Source organism: Schistocerca cancellata, unplaced genomic scaffold (assembly GCF_023864275.1).
Source record: "Schistocerca cancellata isolate TAMUIC-IGC-003103 unplaced genomic scaffold, iqSchCanc2.1 HiC_scaffold_477, whole genome shotgun sequence".
NCBI lineage: Eukaryota > Metazoa > Arthropoda > Insecta > Orthoptera > Acrididae > Schistocerca > Schistocerca cancellata.
The window spans coordinates 18834-37790 of NW_026046494.1; the positions used below are offsets into that span (position 1 = coordinate 18834).

The 18957-nt window shown below is 49.4% G+C and overlaps 33 non-coding genes across 33 annotated transcripts; all 33 read right to left on the minus strand.

Annotated features, from left to right (window-relative positions):
- Positions 1-174: 174 nt before the first annotated feature.
- Trnas-uga (transfer RNA serine (anticodon UGA)) lies at positions 175-256 on the minus strand. The gene has a single exon. It is a non-coding gene; the product is annotated as a tRNA-Ser (tRNA).
- Positions 257-947: 691 nt separating this feature from the next.
- Trnas-cga (transfer RNA serine (anticodon CGA)) lies at positions 948-1029 on the minus strand. The gene has a single exon. It is a non-coding gene; the product is annotated as a tRNA-Ser (tRNA).
- A 138-nt stretch (positions 1030-1167) lies between these two features.
- On the minus strand, positions 1168-1240 carry Trnak-uuu (transfer RNA lysine (anticodon UUU)). Its single transcript has one exon. It is a non-coding gene; the product is annotated as a tRNA-Lys (tRNA).
- Positions 1241-1779: 539 nt separating this feature from the next.
- Positions 1780-1852, minus strand: Trnaf-gaa (transfer RNA phenylalanine (anticodon GAA)). The gene has a single exon. It is a non-coding gene; the product is annotated as a tRNA-Phe (tRNA).
- A 611-nt stretch (positions 1853-2463) lies between these two features.
- Trnas-uga (transfer RNA serine (anticodon UGA)) lies at positions 2464-2545 on the minus strand. Its single transcript has one exon. It is a non-coding gene; the product is annotated as a tRNA-Ser (tRNA).
- A 692-nt stretch (positions 2546-3237) lies between these two features.
- Positions 3238-3319, minus strand: Trnas-cga (transfer RNA serine (anticodon CGA)). The gene has a single exon. It is a non-coding gene; the product is annotated as a tRNA-Ser (tRNA).
- Positions 3320-3457: 138 nt separating this feature from the next.
- On the minus strand, positions 3458-3530 carry Trnak-uuu (transfer RNA lysine (anticodon UUU)). Its single transcript has one exon. It is a non-coding gene; the product is annotated as a tRNA-Lys (tRNA).
- Positions 3531-4069: 539 nt separating this feature from the next.
- Trnaf-gaa (transfer RNA phenylalanine (anticodon GAA)) lies at positions 4070-4142 on the minus strand. Its single transcript has one exon. It is a non-coding gene; the product is annotated as a tRNA-Phe (tRNA).
- Positions 4143-4753: 611 nt separating this feature from the next.
- On the minus strand, positions 4754-4835 carry Trnas-uga (transfer RNA serine (anticodon UGA)). Its single transcript has one exon. It is a non-coding gene; the product is annotated as a tRNA-Ser (tRNA).
- Positions 4836-5525: 690 nt separating this feature from the next.
- Positions 5526-5607, minus strand: Trnas-cga (transfer RNA serine (anticodon CGA)). Its single transcript has one exon. It is a non-coding gene; the product is annotated as a tRNA-Ser (tRNA).
- A 138-nt stretch (positions 5608-5745) lies between these two features.
- Positions 5746-5818, minus strand: Trnak-uuu (transfer RNA lysine (anticodon UUU)). The gene has a single exon. It is a non-coding gene; the product is annotated as a tRNA-Lys (tRNA).
- A 539-nt stretch (positions 5819-6357) lies between these two features.
- Trnaf-gaa (transfer RNA phenylalanine (anticodon GAA)) lies at positions 6358-6430 on the minus strand. Its single transcript has one exon. It is a non-coding gene; the product is annotated as a tRNA-Phe (tRNA).
- Positions 6431-7041: 611 nt separating this feature from the next.
- Positions 7042-7123, minus strand: Trnas-uga (transfer RNA serine (anticodon UGA)). The gene has a single exon. It is a non-coding gene; the product is annotated as a tRNA-Ser (tRNA).
- A 690-nt stretch (positions 7124-7813) lies between these two features.
- On the minus strand, positions 7814-7895 carry Trnas-cga (transfer RNA serine (anticodon CGA)). Its single transcript has one exon. It is a non-coding gene; the product is annotated as a tRNA-Ser (tRNA).
- Positions 7896-8033: 138 nt separating this feature from the next.
- Positions 8034-8106, minus strand: Trnak-uuu (transfer RNA lysine (anticodon UUU)). The gene has a single exon. It is a non-coding gene; the product is annotated as a tRNA-Lys (tRNA).
- A 539-nt stretch (positions 8107-8645) lies between these two features.
- On the minus strand, positions 8646-8718 carry Trnaf-gaa (transfer RNA phenylalanine (anticodon GAA)). Its single transcript has one exon. It is a non-coding gene; the product is annotated as a tRNA-Phe (tRNA).
- Positions 8719-9329: 611 nt separating this feature from the next.
- On the minus strand, positions 9330-9411 carry Trnas-uga (transfer RNA serine (anticodon UGA)). The gene has a single exon. It is a non-coding gene; the product is annotated as a tRNA-Ser (tRNA).
- A 691-nt stretch (positions 9412-10102) lies between these two features.
- Positions 10103-10184, minus strand: Trnas-cga (transfer RNA serine (anticodon CGA)). The gene has a single exon. It is a non-coding gene; the product is annotated as a tRNA-Ser (tRNA).
- A 138-nt stretch (positions 10185-10322) lies between these two features.
- Positions 10323-10395, minus strand: Trnak-uuu (transfer RNA lysine (anticodon UUU)). Its single transcript has one exon. It is a non-coding gene; the product is annotated as a tRNA-Lys (tRNA).
- A 539-nt stretch (positions 10396-10934) lies between these two features.
- On the minus strand, positions 10935-11007 carry Trnaf-gaa (transfer RNA phenylalanine (anticodon GAA)). The gene has a single exon. It is a non-coding gene; the product is annotated as a tRNA-Phe (tRNA).
- Positions 11008-11618: 611 nt separating this feature from the next.
- On the minus strand, positions 11619-11700 carry Trnas-uga (transfer RNA serine (anticodon UGA)). The gene has a single exon. It is a non-coding gene; the product is annotated as a tRNA-Ser (tRNA).
- Positions 11701-12390: 690 nt separating this feature from the next.
- Positions 12391-12472, minus strand: Trnas-cga (transfer RNA serine (anticodon CGA)). The gene has a single exon. It is a non-coding gene; the product is annotated as a tRNA-Ser (tRNA).
- Positions 12473-12610: 138 nt separating this feature from the next.
- Trnak-uuu (transfer RNA lysine (anticodon UUU)) lies at positions 12611-12683 on the minus strand. Its single transcript has one exon. It is a non-coding gene; the product is annotated as a tRNA-Lys (tRNA).
- A 539-nt stretch (positions 12684-13222) lies between these two features.
- Positions 13223-13295, minus strand: Trnaf-gaa (transfer RNA phenylalanine (anticodon GAA)). Its single transcript has one exon. It is a non-coding gene; the product is annotated as a tRNA-Phe (tRNA).
- A 611-nt stretch (positions 13296-13906) lies between these two features.
- Trnas-uga (transfer RNA serine (anticodon UGA)) lies at positions 13907-13988 on the minus strand. The gene has a single exon. It is a non-coding gene; the product is annotated as a tRNA-Ser (tRNA).
- Positions 13989-14679: 691 nt separating this feature from the next.
- Trnas-cga (transfer RNA serine (anticodon CGA)) lies at positions 14680-14761 on the minus strand. Its single transcript has one exon. It is a non-coding gene; the product is annotated as a tRNA-Ser (tRNA).
- Positions 14762-14899: 138 nt separating this feature from the next.
- Trnak-uuu (transfer RNA lysine (anticodon UUU)) lies at positions 14900-14972 on the minus strand. Its single transcript has one exon. It is a non-coding gene; the product is annotated as a tRNA-Lys (tRNA).
- A 539-nt stretch (positions 14973-15511) lies between these two features.
- On the minus strand, positions 15512-15584 carry Trnaf-gaa (transfer RNA phenylalanine (anticodon GAA)). Its single transcript has one exon. It is a non-coding gene; the product is annotated as a tRNA-Phe (tRNA).
- Positions 15585-16195: 611 nt separating this feature from the next.
- Trnas-uga (transfer RNA serine (anticodon UGA)) lies at positions 16196-16277 on the minus strand. Its single transcript has one exon. It is a non-coding gene; the product is annotated as a tRNA-Ser (tRNA).
- A 690-nt stretch (positions 16278-16967) lies between these two features.
- On the minus strand, positions 16968-17049 carry Trnas-cga (transfer RNA serine (anticodon CGA)). Its single transcript has one exon. It is a non-coding gene; the product is annotated as a tRNA-Ser (tRNA).
- A 138-nt stretch (positions 17050-17187) lies between these two features.
- On the minus strand, positions 17188-17260 carry Trnak-uuu (transfer RNA lysine (anticodon UUU)). Its single transcript has one exon. It is a non-coding gene; the product is annotated as a tRNA-Lys (tRNA).
- Positions 17261-17799: 539 nt separating this feature from the next.
- On the minus strand, positions 17800-17872 carry Trnaf-gaa (transfer RNA phenylalanine (anticodon GAA)). The gene has a single exon. It is a non-coding gene; the product is annotated as a tRNA-Phe (tRNA).
- A 611-nt stretch (positions 17873-18483) lies between these two features.
- Trnas-uga (transfer RNA serine (anticodon UGA)) lies at positions 18484-18565 on the minus strand. Its single transcript has one exon. It is a non-coding gene; the product is annotated as a tRNA-Ser (tRNA).
- Positions 18566-18957: the final 392 nt, after the last annotated feature.

The window sequence follows — 18957 nt, forward strand, 5'->3', positions numbered from 1 at the left end:
AACACCTGGTGGACGGCTGTGAGACGAGGAGATGAGCTGCGGCTTCTGGGCGCGACTGTAACGCTGCGCCCTCGATCAAATAACACTGCACATTGCTGGTGACCCACGTGTTTAGTAGTGACGCAACTGCTAGGATGCAGCTCAACGTCCGCCTTTTGAGAGCGAGAAAATTTTCGCAGTCGGCAGGACTCGAACCTACGCTCCCAGAGGGAATCTGATTTCAAGTCAGACGCCTTAACCACTCGGCCACGACTGCCGGTGGCGGAAGCGACTCCCGACAAGTCAAACCGCCATCTTTAGAAGCAATCTGATGGCAGAAAACGGCGTGGCCTCACTCTTTGCTGTAGGGTTTCCATTAGCCGTTACGAAAGTGTACTAATTTTCGCCCAGACAGGGACTTGAACCCAGGACCCTTCGGTTGAAAACCTAACGCTCTACCGACTCAGCTATGCGGGCCCACGCACGAGCATTATCGTACAGCTGCGTGGTGTGCGAGTGTTTCGCATGTCGTAATTGCTGGCTTATGGCTCCAATGGCGACTTCACCGACTTCCCACTGACGCACCGCTGACGCTAGTTTTCTGTCGTCTTAAAACGATGGACATACCTCCAAGCAGCTGCGAGATCTTAAGAAAAGAAAAAAAAAAAAAAAAACGCTGCACTACTGCTTTTGCCGCACTCGAATGATTGAAATTGCGATTCTTAAAAAGAAAATGAAATTTTCGAGCACATCTGTGTACTCACCATCTCAGCGACGGCTTTCTGCAGTCCCAGCGTCAGTGCGAGGTGAACCGATAGGCACAGTAAGCAGCGGTCGTCGCGAAAACTCAGTATTCTTAAAACGGAAATTTTCGTCTTGTTGAGAATGGCGTCACTGGTTGCACCCGCATTCGCCCACGCATGTCACATGTGTGCGAAAACGTTTGCTCCTCTTTACGCAAAATCGCACGCAGCCGGTAGGATTCGAACCTACGCTCCCAGAGGGAATCTGATTTCGAGTCAGACGCCTTAACCACTCGGCCACGACTGCCGTTAGCGCGGTGTTCTCCCGACACATGCAACTGCTACCGTATAAAACGCTGTGGTGTCAGAAAACGGCGTAGCTGCATTATTTTCCGTAGCGTTTCCACCGCTACCAGACGAATCGCTACCAAAGTATTAAAATTTCCGCCCGGACAGGGACTTGAACCCTGGACCCTTAGGTTAAAAGCCTAATGCTCTACCGACTGAGCTATCCGGGCTCACACAAGGCTGCAAAATCTCCTACGATGCACAACTATACATTGACTCATGTCCTTTACTGTTGTGCAATCGCTGCATGGGGCCGTTACTAATAAAACGTCGCCTAAATGCTGTCTACAAACTTATCGCGCTAAGCCCGTAACACACTATCGAAGACTGCTGACACACGATGCAACAACAAATTGCACCAGTTGTTACGTCTCATACGTTGGAGCAGAGAATTTACGTGTTTTGTCGACACTCACTGGGCAATTGGAAAATTCACAAGCATTTCGAATGCAATGTTTCCCACGCTTTCGCTCATTTCACGGTTCCGTTGAAGACGTTCTTCACCACCTGACACAGAAAAAGGAATGCAGTCGGTAGGATATTTTTAATTCTTTTGCTTCTAAGGGAGTTAGTTATCTAGTAAGTTCCTCTTGTGGCATGCAATAGACAACCAGAACAGCTACAGGAGAGAGTCATTTTTGTTGTCAGCGGTAGTTGCATTATCACAAACGCAGAGTAATTCCATTGGCGTCGCATCAAAACGAGTACCTGCCGAAACCCGGGATCGAACCAGGGACCTTTAGATCTTCAGTCTAACGCTCTCCCAACTGAGCTATTTCGGCTGACGGCGAAGGTTGCCATTTGCATGTGTTCGTTCACTTCTGCCTCGTTGCCAATTTCACAGTCACCTTCGTCTGATAAGACACAGGGACGCTGAAGGGCGAGCAGCCGATGCAGTGAAGTTCCACACACATTTCTTCAGCTTCCGTCATCGTAACAAGCAAACATGTCGACTCGATTCGTGTGATATTGAATTCGCTGACTTGACGTGACGCCACGCTGACGCTAGAAAACCCGTGCTATATCGATGCCAGGGGCAACTCGTGTGCAGAGAACGAGACACAAGAAGGAGTGAGCCTCTCCACCATATGAGAGGCAGTATCTAGCAGATACACATGGTAAAACATTCGACTTGCGTTAGCTCATAAATTGCTACACGTCATCGTCTGCAAGCTAAAATGGACACATCTGCACTGCCCAGTGAGGCGACACTTGTACTAACACCTGGTGGACGGCTGTGAGACGAGGAGATGAGCTGCGGCTTCTGGGCGCGACTGTAACGCTGCGCCCTCGATCAAATAACACTGCACATTGCTGGTGACCCACGTGTTTAGTAGTGACGCAACTGCTAGGATGCAGCTCAACGTCCGCCTTTTGAGAGCGAGAAAATTTTCGCAGTCGGCAGGACTCGAACCTACGCTCCCAGAGGGAATCTGATTTCAAGTCAGACGCCTTAACCACTCGGCCACGACTGCCGGTGGCGGAAGCGACTCCCGACAAGTCAAACCGCCATCTTTAGAAGCAATCTGATGGCAGAAAACGGCGTGGCCTCACTCTTTGCTGTAGGGTTTCCATTAGCCGTTACGAAAGTGTACTAATTTTCGCCCAGACAGGGACTTGAACCCAGGACCCTTCGGTTGAAAACCTAACGCTCTACCGACTCAGCTATGCGGGCCCACGCACGAGCATTATCGTACAGCTGCGTGGTGTGCGAGTGTTTCGCATGTCGTAATTGCTGGCTTATGGCTCCAATGGCGACTTCACCGACTTCCCACTGACGCACCGCTGACGCTAGTTTTCTGTCGTCTTAAAACGATGGACATACCTCCAAGCAGCTGCGAGATCTTAAGAAAAGAAAAAAAAAAAAAAAAAACGCTGCACTACTGCTTTTGCCGCACTCGAATGATTGAAATTGCGATTCTTAAAAAGAAAATGAAATTTTCGAGCACATCTGTGTACTCACCATCTCAGCGACGGCTTTCTGCAGTCCCAGCGTCAGTGCGAGGTGAACCGATAGGCACAGTAAGCAGCGGTCGTCGCGAAAACTCAGTATTCTTAAAACGGAAATTTTCGTCTTGTTGAGAATGGCGTCACTGGTTGCACCCGCATTCGCCCACGCATGTCACATGTGTGCGAAAACGTTTGCTCCTCTTTACGCAAAATCGCACGCAGCCGGTAGGATTCGAACCTACGCTCCCAGAGGGAATCTGATTTCGAGTCAGACGCCTTAACCACTCGGCCACGACTGCCGTTAGCGCGGTGTTCTCCCGACACATGCAACTGCTACCGTATAAAACGCTGTGGTGTCAGAAAACGGCGTAGCTGCATTATTTTCCGTAGCGTTTCCACCGCTACCAGACGAATCGCTACCAAAGTATTAAAATTTCCGCCCGGACAGGGACTTGAACCCTGGACCCTTAGGTTAAAAGCCTAATGCTCTACCGACTGAGCTATCCGGGCTCACACAAGGCTGCAAAATCTCCTACGATGCACAACTATACATTGACTCATGTCCTTTACTGTTGTGCAATCGCTGCATGGGGCCGTTACTAATAAAACGTCGCCTAAATGCTGTCTACAAACTTATCGCGCTAAGCCCGTAACACACTATCGAAGACTGCTGACACACGATGCAACAACAAATTGCACCAGTTGTTACGTCTCATACGTTGGAGCAGAGAATTTACGTGTTTTGTCGACACTCACTGGGCAATTGGAAAATTCACAAGCATTTCGAATGCAATGTTTCCCACGCTTTCGCTCATTTCACGGTTCCGTTGAAGACGTTCTTCACCACCTGACACAGAAAAAGGAATGCAGTCGGTAGGATATTTTTAATTCTTTTGCTTCTAAGGGAGTTAGTTATCTAGTAAGTTCCTCTTGTGGCATGCAATAGACAACCAGAACAGCTACAGGAGAGAGTCATTTTTGTTGTCAGCGGTAGTTGCATTATCACAAACGCAGAGTAATTCCATTGGCGTCGCATCAAAACGAGTACCTGCCGAAACCCGGGATCGAACCAGGGACCTTTAGATCTTCAGTCTAACGCTCTCCCAACTGAGCTATTTCGGCTGACGGCGAAGGTTGCCATTTGCATGTGTTCGTTCACTTCTGCCTCGTTGCCAATTTCACAGTCACCTTCGTCTGATAAGACACAGGGACGCTGAAGGGCGAGCAGCCGATGCAGTGAAGTTCCACACACATTTCTTCAGCTTCCGTCATCGTAACAAGCAAACATGTCGACTCGATTCGTGTGATATTGAATTCGCTGACTTGACGTGACGCCACGCTGACGCTAGAAAACCCGTGCTATATCGATGCCAGGGGCAACTCGTGTGCAGAGAACGAGACACAAGAAGGAGTGAGCCTCTCCACCATATGAGAGGCAGTATCTAGCAGATACACATGGTAAAACATTCGACTTGCGTTAGCTCATAAATTGCTACACGTCATCGTCTGCAAGCTAAAATGGACACATCTGCACTGCCCAGTGAGGCGACACTTGTACTAACACCTGGTGGACGGCTGTGAGACGAGGAGATGAGCTGCGGCTTCTGGGCGCGACTGTAACGCTGCGCCCTCGATCAAATAACACTGCACATTGCTGGTGACCCACGTGTTTAGTAGTGACGCAACTGCTAGGATGCAGCTCAACGTCCGCCTTTTGAGAGCGAGAAAATTTTCGCAGTCGGCAGGACTCGAACCTACGCTCCCAGAGGGAATCTGATTTCAAGTCAGACGCCTTAACCACTCGGCCACGACTGCCGGTGGCGGAAGCGACTCCCGACAAGTCAAACCGCCATCTTTAGAAGCAATCTGATGGCAGAAAACGGCGTGGCCTCACTCTTTGCTGTAGGGTTTCCATTAGCCGTTACGAAAGTGTACTAATTTTCGCCCAGACAGGGACTTGAACCCAGGACCCTTCGGTTGAAAACCTAACGCTCTACCGACTCAGCTATGCGGGCCCACGCACGAGCATTATCGTACAGCTGCGTGGTGTGCGAGTGTTTCGCATGTCGTAATTGCTGGCTTATGGCTCCAATGGCGACTTCACCGACTTCCCACTGACGCACCGCTGACGCTAGTTTTCTGTCGTCTTAAAACGATGGACATACCTCCAAGCAGCTGCGAGATCTTAAGAAAAGAAAAAAAAAAAAAAAACGCTGCACTACTGCTTTTGCCGCACTCGAATGATTGAAATTGCGATTCTTAAAAAGAAAATGAAATTTTCGAGCACATCTGTGTACTCACCATCTCAGCGACGGCTTTCTGCAGTCCCAGCGTCAGTGCGAGGTGAACCGATAGGCACAGTAAGCAGCGGTCGTCGCGAAAACTCAGTATTCTTAAAACGGAAATTTTCGTCTTGTTGAGAATGGCGTCACTGGTTGCACCCGCATTCGCCCACGCATGTCACATGTGTGCGAAAACGTTTGCTCCTCTTTACGCAAAATCGCACGCAGCCGGTAGGATTCGAACCTACGCTCCCAGAGGGAATCTGATTTCGAGTCAGACGCCTTAACCACTCGGCCACGACTGCCGTTAGCGCGGTGTTCTCCCGACACATGCAACTGCTACCGTATAAAACGCTGTGGTGTCAGAAAACGGCGTAGCTGCATTATTTTCCGTAGCGTTTCCACCGCTACCAGACGAATCGCTACCAAAGTATTAAAATTTCCGCCCGGACAGGGACTTGAACCCTGGACCCTTAGGTTAAAAGCCTAATGCTCTACCGACTGAGCTATCCGGGCTCACACAAGGCTGCAAAATCTCCTACGATGCACAACTATACATTGACTCATGTCCTTTACTGTTGTGCAATCGCTGCATGGGGCCGTTACTAATAAAACGTCGCCTAAATGCTGTCTACAAACTTATCGCGCTAAGCCCGTAACACACTATCGAAGACTGCTGACACACGATGCAACAACAAATTGCACCAGTTGTTACGTCTCATACGTTGGAGCAGAGAATTTACGTGTTTTGTCGACACTCACTGGGCAATTGGAAAATTCACAAGCATTTCGAATGCAATGTTTCCCACGCTTTCGCTCATTTCACGGTTCCGTTGAAGACGTTCTTCACCACCTGACACAGAAAAAGGAATGCAGTCGGTAGGATATTTTTAATTCTTTTGCTTCTAAGGGAGTTAGTTATCTAGTAAGTTCCTCTTGTGGCATGCAATAGACAACCAGAACAGCTACAGGAGAGAGTCATTTTTGTTGTCAGCGGTAGTTGCATTATCACAAACGCAGAGTAATTCCATTGGCGTCGCATCAAAACGAGTAACTGCCGAAACCCGGGATCGAACCAGGGACCTTTAGATCTTCAGTCTAACGCTCTCCCAACTGAGCTATTTCGGCTGACGGCGAAGGTTGCCATTTGCATGTGTTCGTTCACTTCTGCCTCGTTGCCAATTTCACAGTCACCTTCGTCTGATAAGACACAGGGACGCTGAAGGGCGAGCAGCCGATGCAGTGAAGTTCCACACACATTTCTTCAGCTTCCGTCATCGTAACAAGCAAACATGTCGACTCGATTCGTGTGATATTGAATTCGCTGACTTGACGTGACGCCACGCTGACGCTAGAAAACCCGTGCTATATCGATGCCAGGGGCAACTCGTGTGCAGAGAACGAGACACAAGAAGGAGTGAGCCTCTCCACCATATGAGAGGCAGTATCTAGCAGATACACATGGTAAAACATTCGACTTGCGTTAGCTCATAAATTGCTACACGTCATCGTCTGCAAGCTAAAATGGACACATCTGCACTGCCCAGTGAGGCGACACTTGTACTAACACCTGGTGGACGGCTGTGAGACGAGGAGATGAGCTGCGGCTTCTGGGCGCGACTGTAACGCTGCGCCCTCGATCAAATAACACTGCACATTGCTGGTGACCCACGTGTTTAGTAGTGACGCAACTGCTAGGATGCAGCTCAACGTCCGCCTTTTGAGAGCGAGAAAATTTTCGCAGTCGGCAGGACTCGAACCTACGCTCCCAGAGGGAATCTGATTTCAAGTCAGACGCCTTAACCACTCGGCCACGACTGCCGGTGGCGGAAGCGACTCCCGACAAGTCAAACCGCCATCTTTAGAAGCAATCTGATGGCAGAAAACGGCGTGGCCTCACTCTTTGCTGTAGGGTTTCCATTAGCCGTTACGAAAGTGTACTAATTTTCGCCCAGACAGGGACTTGAACCCAGGACCCTTCGGTTGAAAACCTAACGCTCTACCGACTCAGCTATGCGGGCCCACGCACGAGCATTATCGTACAGCTGCGTGGTGTGCGAGTGTTTCGCATGTCGTAATTGCTGGCTTATGGCTCCAATGGCGACTTCACCGACTTCCCACTGACGCACCGCTGACGCTAGTTTTCTGTCGTCTTAAAACGATGGACATACCTCCAAGCAGCTGCGAGATCTTAAGAAAAGAAAAAAAAAAAAAAAACGCTGCACTACTGCTTTTGCCGCACTCGAATGATTGAAATTGCGATTCTTAAAAAGAAAATGAAATTTTCGAGCACATCTGTGTACTCACCATCTCAGCGACGGCTTTCTGCAGTCCCAGCGTCAGTGCGAGGTGAACCGATAGGCACAGTAAGCAGCGGTCGTCGCGAAAACTCAGTATTCTTAAAACGGAAATTTTCGTCTTGTTGAGAATGGCGTCACTGGTTGCACCCGCATTCGCCCACGCATGTCACATGTGTGCGAAAACGTTTGCTCCTCTTTACGCAAAATCGCACGCAGCCGGTAGGATTCGAACCTACGCTCCCAGAGGGAATCTGATTTCGAGTCAGACGCCTTAACCACTCGGCCACGACTGCCGTTAGCGCGGTGTTCTCCCGACACATGCAACTGCTACCGTATAAAACGCTGTGGTGTCAGAAAACGGCGTAGCTGCATTATTTTCCGTAGCGTTTCCACCGCTACCAGACGAATCGCTACCAAAGTATTAAAATTTCCGCCCGGACAGGGACTTGAACCCTGGACCCTTAGGTTAAAAGCCTAATGCTCTACCGACTGAGCTATCCGGGCTCACACAAGGCTGCAAAATCTCCTACGATGCACAACTATACATTGACTCATGTCCTTTACTGTTGTGCAATCGCTGCATGGGGCCGTTACTAATAAAACGTCGCCTAAATGCTGTCTACAAACTTATCGCGCTAAGCCCGTAACACACTATCGAAGACTGCTGACACACGATGCAACAACAAATTGCACCAGTTGTTACGTCTCATACGTTGGAGCAGAGAATTTACGTGTTTTGTCGACACTCACTGGGCAATTGGAAAATTCACAAGCATTTCGAATGCAATGTTTCCCACGCTTTCGCTCATTTCACGGTTCCGTTGAAGACGTTCTTCACCACCTGACACAGAAAAAGGAATGCAGTCGGTAGGATATTTTTAATTCTTTTGCTTCTAAGGGAGTTAGTTATCTAGTAAGTTCCTCTTGTGGCATGCAATAGACAACCAGAACAGCTACAGGAGAGAGTCATTTTTGTTGTCAGCGGTAGTTGCATTATCACAAACGCAGAGTAATTCCATTGGCGTCGCATCAAAACGAGTACCTGCCGAAACCCGGGATCGAACCAGGGACCTTTAGATCTTCAGTCTAACGCTCTCCCAACTGAGCTATTTCGGCTGACGGCGAAGGTTGCCATTTGCATGTGTTCGTTCACTTCTGCCTCGTTGCCAATTTCACAGTCACCTTCGTCTGATAAGACACAGGGACGCTGAAGGGCGAGCAGCCGATGCAGTGAAGTTCCACACACATTTCTTCAGCTTCCGTCATCGTAACAAGCAAACATGTCGACTCGATTCGTGTGATATTGAATTCGCTGACTTGACGTGACGCCACGCTGACGCTAGAAAACCCGTGCTATATCGATGCCAGGGGCAACTCGTGTGCAGAGAACGAGACACAAGAAGGAGTGAGCCTCTCCACCATATGAGAGGCAGTATCTAGCAGATACACATGGTAAAACATTCGACTTGCGTTAGCTCATAAATTGCTACACGTCATCGTCTGCAAGCTAAAATGGACACATCTGCACTGCCCAGTGAGGCGACACTTGTACTAACACCTGGTGGACGGCTGTGAGACGAGGAGATGAGCTGCGGCTTCTGGGCGCGACTGTAACGCTGCGCCCTCGATCAAATAACACTGCACATTGCTGGTGACCCACGTGTTTAGTAGTGACGCAACTGCTAGGATGCAGCTCAACGTCCGCCTTTTGAGAGCGAGAAAATTTTCGCAGTCGGCAGGACTCGAACCTACGCTCCCAGAGGGAATCTGATTTCAAGTCAGACGCCTTAACCACTCGGCCACGACTGCCGGTGGCGGAAGCGACTCCCGACAAGTCAAACCGCCATCTTTAGAAGCAATCTGATGGCAGAAAACGGCGTGGCCTCACTCTTTGCTGTAGGGTTTCCATTAGCCGTTACGAAAGTGTACTAATTTTCGCCCAGACAGGGACTTGAACCCAGGACCCTTCGGTTGAAAACCTAACGCTCTACCGACTCAGCTATGCGGGCCCACGCACGAGCATTATCGTACAGCTGCGTGGTGTGCGAGTGTTTCGCATGTCGTAATTGCTGGCTTATGGCTCCAATGGCGACTTCACCGACTTCCCACTGACGCACCGCTGACGCTAGTTTTCTGTCGTCTTAAAACGATGGACATACCTCCAAGCAGCTGCGAGATCTTAAGAAAAGAAAAAAAAAAAAAAAAACGCTGCACTACTGCTTTTGCCGCACTCGAATGATTGAAATTGCGATTCTTAAAAAGAAAATGAAATTTTCGAGCACATCTGTGTACTCACCATCTCAGCGACGGCTTTCTGCAGTCCCAGCGTCAGTGCGAGGTGAACCGATAGGCACAGTAAGCAGCGGTCGTCGCGAAAACTCAGTATTCTTAAAACGGAAATTTTCGTCTTGTTGAGAATGGCGTCACTGGTTGCACCCGCATTCGCCCACGCATGTCACATGTGTGCGAAAACGTTTGCTCCTCTTTACGCAAAATCGCACGCAGCCGGTAGGATTCGAACCTACGCTCCCAGAGGGAATCTGATTTCGAGTCAGACGCCTTAACCACTCGGCCACGACTGCCGTTAGCGCGGTGTTCTCCCGACACATGCAACTGCTACCGTATAAAACGCTGTGGTGTCAGAAAACGGCGTAGCTGCATTATTTTCCGTAGCGTTTCCACCGCTACCAGACGAATCGCTACCAAAGTATTAAAATTTCCGCCCGGACAGGGACTTGAACCCTGGACCCTTAGGTTAAAAGCCTAATGCTCTACCGACTGAGCTATCCGGGCTCACACAAGGCTGCAAAATCTCCTACGATGCACAACTATACATTGACTCATGTCCTTTACTGTTGTGCAATCGCTGCATGGGGCCGTTACTAATAAAACGTCGCCTAAATGCTGTCTACAAACTTATCGCGCTAAGCCCGTAACACACTATCGAAGACTGCTGACACACGATGCAACAACAAATTGCACCAGTTGTTACGTCTCATACGTTGGAGCAGAGAATTTACGTGTTTTGTCGACACTCACTGGGCAATTGGAAAATTCACAAGCATTTCGAATGCAATGTTTCCCACGCTTTCGCTCATTTCACGGTTCCGTTGAAGACGTTCTTCACCACCTGACACAGAAAAAGGAATGCAGTCGGTAGGATATTTTTAATTCTTTTGCTTCTAAGGGAGTTAGTTATCTAGTAAGTTCCTCTTGTGGCATGCAATAGACAACCAGAACAGCTACAGGAGAGAGTCATTTTTGTTGTCAGCGGTAGTTGCATTATCACAAACGCAGAGTAATTCCATTGGCGTCGCATCAAAACGAGTACCTGCCGAAACCCGGGATCGAACCAGGGACCTTTAGATCTTCAGTCTAACGCTCTCCCAACTGAGCTATTTCGGCTGACGGCGAAGGTTGCCATTTGCATGTGTTCGTTCACTTCTGCCTCGTTGCCAATTTCACAGTCACCTTCGTCTGATAAGACACAGGGACGCTGAAGGGCGAGCAGCCGATGCAGTGAAGTTCCACACACATTTCTTCAGCTTCCGTCATCGTAACAAGCAAACATGTCGACTCGATTCGTGTGATATTGAATTCGCTGACTTGACGTGACGCCACGCTGACGCTAGAAAACCCGTGCTATATCGATGCCAGGGGCAACTCGTGTGCAGAGAACGAGACACAAGAAGGAGTGAGCCTCTCCACCATATGAGAGGCAGTATCTAGCAGATACACATGGTAAAACATTCGACTTGCGTTAGCTCATAAATTGCTACACGTCATCGTCTGCAAGCTAAAATGGACACATCTGCACTGCCCAGTGAGGCGACACTTGTACTAACACCTGGTGGACGGCTGTGAGACGAGGAGATGAGCTGCGGCTTCTGGGCGCGACTGTAACGCTGCGCCCTCGATCAAATAACACTGCACATTGCTGGTGACCCACGTGTTTAGTAGTGACGCAACTGCTAGGATGCAGCTCAACGTCCGCCTTTTGAGAGCGAGAAAATTTTCGCAGTCGGCAGGACTCGAACCTACGCTCCCAGAGGGAATCTGATTTCAAGTCAGACGCCTTAACCACTCGGCCACGACTGCCGGTGGCGGAAGCGACTCCCGACAAGTCAAACCGCCATCTTTAGAAGCAATCTGATGGCAGAAAACGGCGTGGCCTCACTCTTTGCTGTAGGGTTTCCATTAGCCGTTACGAAAGTGTACTAATTTTCGCCCAGACAGGGACTTGAACCCAGGACCCTTCGGTTGAAAACCTAACGCTCTACCGACTCAGCTATGCGGGCCCACGCACGAGCATTATCGTACAGCTGCGTGGTGTGCGAGTGTTTCGCATGTCGTAATTGCTGGCTTATGGCTCCAATGGCGACTTCACCGACTTCCCACTGACGCACCGCTGACGCTAGTTTTCTGTCGTCTTAAAACGATGGACATACCTCCAAGCAGCTGCGAGATCTTAAGAAAAGAAAAAAAAAAAAAAAACGCTGCACTACTGCTTTTGCCGCACTCGAATGATTGAAATTGCGATTCTTAAAAAGAAAATGAAATTTTCGAGCACATCTGTGTACTCACCATCTCAGCGACGGCTTTCTGCAGTCCCAGCGTCAGTGCGAGGTGAACCGATAGGCACAGTAAGCAGCGGTCGTCGCGAAAACTCAGTATTCTTAAAACGGAAATTTTCGTCTTGTTGAGAATGGCGTCACTGGTTGCACCCGCATTCGCCCACGCATGTCACATGTGTGCGAAAACGTTTGCTCCTCTTTACGCAAAATCGCACGCAGCCGGTAGGATTCGAACCTACGCTCCCAGAGGGAATCTGATTTCGAGTCAGACGCCTTAACCACTCGGCCACGACTGCCGTTAGCGCGGTGTTCTCCCGACACATGCAACTGCTACCGTATAAAACGCTGTGGTGTCAGAAAACGGCGTAGCTGCATTATTTTCCGTAGCGTTTCCACCGCTACCAGACGAATCGCTACCAAAGTATTAAAATTTCCGCCCGGACAGGGACTTGAACCCTGGACCCTTAGGTTAAAAGCCTAATGCTCTACCGACTGAGCTATCCGGGCTCACACAAGGCTGCAAAATCTCCTACGATGCACAACTATACATTGACTCATGTCCTTTACTGTTGTGCAATCGCTGCATGGGGCCGTTACTAATAAAACGTCGCCTAAATGCTGTCTACAAACTTATCGCGCTAAGCCCGTAACACACTATCGAAGACTGCTGACACACGATGCAACAACAAATTGCACCAGTTGTTACGTCTCATACGTTGGAGCAGAGAATTTACGTGTTTTGTCGACACTCACTGGGCAATTGGAAAATTCACAAGCATTTCGAATGCAATGTTTCCCACGCTTTCGCTCATTTCACGGTTCCGTTGAAGACGTTCTTCACCACCTGACACAGAAAAAGGAATGCAGTCGGTAGGATATTTTTAATTCTTTTGCTTCTAAGGGAGTTAGTTATCTAGTAAGTTCCTCTTGTGGCATGCAATAGACAACCAGAACAGCTACAGGAGAGAGTCATTTTTGTTGTCAGCGGTAGTTGCATTATCACAAACGCAGAGTAATTCCATTGGCGTCGCATCAAAACGAGTACCTGCCGAAACCCGGGATCGAACCAGGGACCTTTAGATCTTCAGTCTAACGCTCTCCCAACTGAGCTATTTCGGCTGACGGCGAAGGTTGCCATTTGCATGTGTTCGTTCACTTCTGCCTCGTTGCCAATTTCACAGTCACCTTCGTCTGATAAGACACAGGGACGCTGAAGGGCGAGCAGCCGATGCAGTGAAGTTCCACACACATTTCTTCAGCTTCCGTCATCGTAACAAGCAAACATGTCGACTCGATTCGTGTGATATTGAATTCGCTGACTTGACGTGACGCCACGCTGACGCTAGAAAACCCGTGCTATATCGATGCCAGGGGCAACTCGTGTGCAGAGAACGAGACACAAGAAGGAGTGAGCCTCTCCACCATATGAGAGGCAGTATCTAGCAGATACACATGGTAAAACATTCGACTTGCGTTAGCTCATAAATTGCTACACGTCATCGTCTGCAAGCTAAAATGGACACATCTGCACTGCCCAGTGAGGCGACACTTGTACTAACACCTGGTGGACGGCTGTGAGACGAGGAGATGAGCTGCGGCTTCTGGGCGCGACTGTAACGCTGCGCCCTCGATCAAATAACACTGCACATTGCTGGTGACCCACGTGTTTAGTAGTGACGCAACTGCTAGGATGCAGCTCAACGTCCGCCTTTTGAGAGCGAGAAAATTTTCGCAGTCGGCAGGACTCGAACCTACGCTCCCAGAGGGAATCTGATTTCAAGTCAGACGCCTTAACCACTCGGCCACGACTGCCGGTGGCGGAAGCGACTCCCGACAAGTCAAACCGCCATCTTTAGAAGCAATCTGATGGCAGAAAACGGCGTGGCCTCACTCTTTGCTGTAGGGTTTCCATTAGCCGTTACGAAAGTGTACTAATTTTCGCCCAGACAGGGACTTGAACCCAGGACCCTTCGGTTGAAAACCTAACGCTCTACCGACTCAGCTATGCGGGCCCACGCACGAGCATTATCGTACAGCTGCGTGGTGTGCGAGTGTTTCGCATGTCGTAATTGCTGGCTTATGGCTCCAATGGCGACTTCACCGACTTCCCACTGACGCACCGCTGACGCTAGTTTTCTGTCGTCTTAAAACGATGGACATACCTCCAAGCAGCTGCGAGATCTTAAGAAAAGAAAAAAAAAAAAAAAAACGCTGCACTACTGCTTTTGCCGCACTCGAATGATTGAAATTGCGATTCTTAAAAAGAAAATGAAATTTTCGAGCACATCTGTGTACTCACCATCTCAGCGACGGCTTTCTGCAGTCCCAGCGTCAGTGCGAGGTGAACCGATAGGCACAGTAAGCAGCGGTCGTCGCGAAAACTCAGTATTCTTAAAACGGAAATTTTCGTCTTGTTGAGAATGGCGTCACTGGTTGCACCCGCATTCGCCCACGCATGTCACATGTGTGCGAAAACGTTTGCTCCTCTTTACGCAAAATCGCACGCAGCCGGTAGGATTCGAACCTACGCTCCCAGAGGGAATCTGATTTCGAGTCAGACGCCTTAACCACTCGGCCACGACTGCCGTTAGCGCGGTGTTCTCCCGACACATGCAACTGCTACCGTATAAAACGCTGTGGTGTCAGAAAACGGCGTAGCTGCATTATTTTCCGTAGCGTTTCCACCGCTACCAGACGAATCGCTACCAAAGTATTAAAATTTCCGCCCGGACAGGGACTTGAACCCTGGACCCTTAGGTTAAAAGCCTAATGCTCTACCGACTGAGCTATCCGGGCTCACACAAGGCTGCAAAATCTCCTACGATGCACAACTATACATTGACTCATGTCCTTTACTGTTGTGCAATCGCTGCATGGGGCCGTTACTAATAAAACGTCGCCTAAATGCTGTCTACAAACTTATCGCGCTAAGCCCGTAACACACTATCGAAGACTGCTGACACACGATGCAACAACAAATTGCACCAGTTGTTACGTCTCATACGTTGGAGCAGAGAATTTACGTGTTTTGTCGACACTCACTGGGCAATTGGAAAATTCACAAGCATTTCGAATGCAATGTTTCCCACGCTTTCGCTCATTTCACGGTTCCGTTGAAGACGTTCTTCACCACCTGACACAGAAAAAGGAATGCAGTCGGTAGGATATTTTTAATTCTTTTGCTTCTAAGGGAGTTAGTTATCTAGTAAGTTCCTCTTGTGGCATGCAATAGACAACCAGAACAGCTACAGGAGAGAGTCATTTTTGTTGTCAGCGGTAGTTGCATTATCACAAACGCAGAGTAATTCCATTGGCGTCGCATCAAAACGAGTACCTGCCGAAACCCGGGATCGAACCAGGGACCTTTAGATCTTCAGTCTAACGCTCTCCCAACTGAGCTATTTCGGCTGACGGCGAAGGTTGCCATTTGCATGTGTTCGTTCACTTCTGCCTCGTTGCCAATTTCACAGTCACCTTCGTCTGATAAGACACAGGGACGCTGAAGGGCGAGCAGCCGATGCAGTGAAGTTCCACACACATTTCTTCAGCTTCCGTCATCGTAACAAGCAAACATGTCGACTCGATTCGTGTGATATTGAATTCGCTGACTTGACGTGACGCCACGCTGACGCTAGAGAACCCGTGCTATATCGATGCCAGGGGCAACTCGTGTGCAGAGAACGAGACACAAGAAGGAGTGAGCCTCTCCACCATATGAGAGGCAGTATCTAGCAGATACACATGGTAAAACATTCGACTTGCGTTAGCTCATAAATTGCTACACGTCATCGTCTGCAAGCTAAAATGGACACATCTGCACTGCCCAGTGAGGCGACACTTGTACTAACACCTGGTGGACGGCTGTGAGACGAGGAGATGAGCTGCGGCTTCTGGGCGCGACTGTAACGCTGCGCCCTCGATCAAATAACACTGCACATTGCTGGTGACCCACGTGTTTAGTAGTGACGCAACTGCTAGGATGCAGCTCAACGTCCGCCTTTTGAGAGCGAGAAAATTTTCGCAGTCGGCAGGACTCGAACCTACGCTCCCAGAGGGAATCTGATTTCAAGTCAGACGCCTTAACCACTCGGCCACGACTGCCGGTGGCGGAAGCGACTCCCGACAAGTCAAACCGCCATCTTTAGAAGCAATCTGATGGCAGAAAACGGCGTGGCCTCACTCTTTGCTGTAGGGTTTCCATTAGCCGTTACGAAAGTGTACTAATTTTCGCCCAGACAGGGACTTGAACCCAGGACCCTTCGGTTGAAAACCTAACGCTCTACCGACTCAGCTATGCGGGCCCACGCACGAGCATTATCGTACAGCTGCGTGGTGTGCGAGTGTTTCGCATGTCGTAATTGCTGGCTTATGGCTCCAATGGCGACTTCACCGACTTCCCACTGACGCACCGCTGACGCTAGTTTTCTGTCGTCTTAAAACGATGGACATACCTCCAAGCAGCTGCGAGATCTTAAGAAAAGAAAAAAAAAAAAAAAACGCTGCACTACTGCTTTTGCCGCACTCGAATGATTGAAATTGCGATTCTTAAAAAGAAAATGAAATTTTCGAGCACATCTGTGTACTCACCATCTCAGCGACGGCTTTCTGCAGTCCCAGCGTCAGTGCGAGGTGAACCGATAGGCACAGTAAGCAGCGGTCGTCGCGAAAACTCAGTATTCTTAAAACGGAAATTTTCGTCTTGTTGAGAATGGCGTCACTGGTTGCACCCGCATTCGCCCACGCATGTCACATGTGTGCGAAAACGTTTGCTCCTCTTTACGCAAAATCGCACGCAGCCGGTAGGATTCGAACCTACGCTCCCAGAGGGAATCTGATTTCGAGTCAGACGCCTTAACCACTCGGCCACGACTGCCGTTAGCGCGGTGTTCTCCCGACACATGCAACTGCTACCGTATAAAACGCTGTGGTGTCAGAAAACGGCGTAGCTGCATTATTTTCCGTAGCGTTTCCACCGCTACCAGACGAATCGCTACCAAAGTATTAAAATTTCCGCCCGGACAGGGACTTGAACCCTGGACCCTTAGGTTAAAAGCCTAATGCTCTACCGACTGAGCTATCCGGGCTCACACAAGGCTGCAAAATCTCCTACGATGCACAACTATACATTGACTCATGTCCTTTACTGTTGTGCAATCGCTGCATGGGGCCGTTACTAATAAAACGTCGCCTAAATGCTGTCTACAAACTTATCGCGCTAAGCCCGTAACACACTATCGAAGACTGCTGACACACGATGCAACAACAAATTGCACCAGTTGTTACGTCTCATACGTTGGAGCAGAGAATTTACGTGTTTTGTCGACACTCACTGGGCAATTGGAAAATTCACAAGCATTTCGAATGCAATGTTTCCCACGCTTTCGCTCATTTCACGGTTCCGTTGAAGACGTTCTTCACCACCTGACACAGAAAAAGGAATGCAGTCGGTAGGATATTTTTAATTCTTTTGCTTCTAAGGGAGTTAGTTATCTAGTAAGTTCCTCTTGTGGCATGCAATAGACAACCAGAACAGCTACAGGAGAGAGTCATTTTTGTTGTCAGCGGTAGTTGCATTATCACAAACGCAGAGTAATTCCATTGGCGTCGCATCAAAACGAGTACCTGCCGAAACCCGGGATCGAACCAGGGACCTTTAGATCTTCAGTCTAACGCTCTCCCAACTGAGCTATTTCGGCTGACGGCGAAGGTTGCCATTTGCATGTGTTCGTTCACTTCTGCCTCGTTGCCAATTTCACAGTCACCTTCGTCTGATAAGACACAGGGACGCTGAAGGGCGAGCAGCCGATGCAGTGAAGTTCCACACACATTTCTTCAGCTTCCGTCATCGTAACAAGCAAACATGTCGACTCGATTCGTGTGATATTGAATTCGCTGACTTGACGTGACGCCACGCTGACGCTAGAGAACCCGTGCTATATCGATGCCAGGGGCAACTCGTGTGCAGAGAACGAGACACAAGAAGGAGTGAGCCTCTCCACCATATGAGAGGCAGTATCTAGCAGATACACATGGTAAAACATTCGACTTGCGTTAGCTCATAAATTGCTACACGTCATCGTCTGCAAGCTAAAATGGACACATCTGCACTGCCCAGTGAGGCGACACTTGTACTAACACCTGGTGGACGGCTGTGAGACGAGGAGATGAGCTGCGGCTTCTGGGCGCGACTGTAACGCTGCGCCCTCGATCAAATAACACTGCACATTGCTGGTGACCCACGTGTTTAGTAGTGACGCAACTGCTAGGATGCAGCTCAACGTCCGCCTTTTGAGAGCGAGAAAATTTTCGCAGTCGGCAGGACTCGAACCTACGCTCCCAGAGGGAATCTGATTTCAAGTCAGACGCCTTAACCACTCGGCCACGACTGCCGGTGGCGGAAGCGACTCCCGACAAGTCAAACCGCCATCTTTAGAAGCAATCTGATGGCAGAAAACGGCGTGGCCTCACTCTTTGCTGTAGGGTTTCCATTAGCCGTTACGAAAGTGTACTAATTTTCGCCCAGACAGGGACTTGAACCCAGGACCCTTCGGTTGAAAACCTAACGCTCTACCGACTCAGCTATGCGGGCCCACGCACGAGCATTATCGTACAGCTGCGTGGTGTGCGAGTGTTTCGCATGTCGTAATTGCTGGCTTATGGCTCCAATGGCGACTTCACCGACTTCCCACTGACGCACCGCTGACGCTAGTTTTCTGTCGTCTTAAAACGATGGACATACCTCCAAGCAGCTGCGAGATCTTAAGAAAAGAAAAAAAAAAAA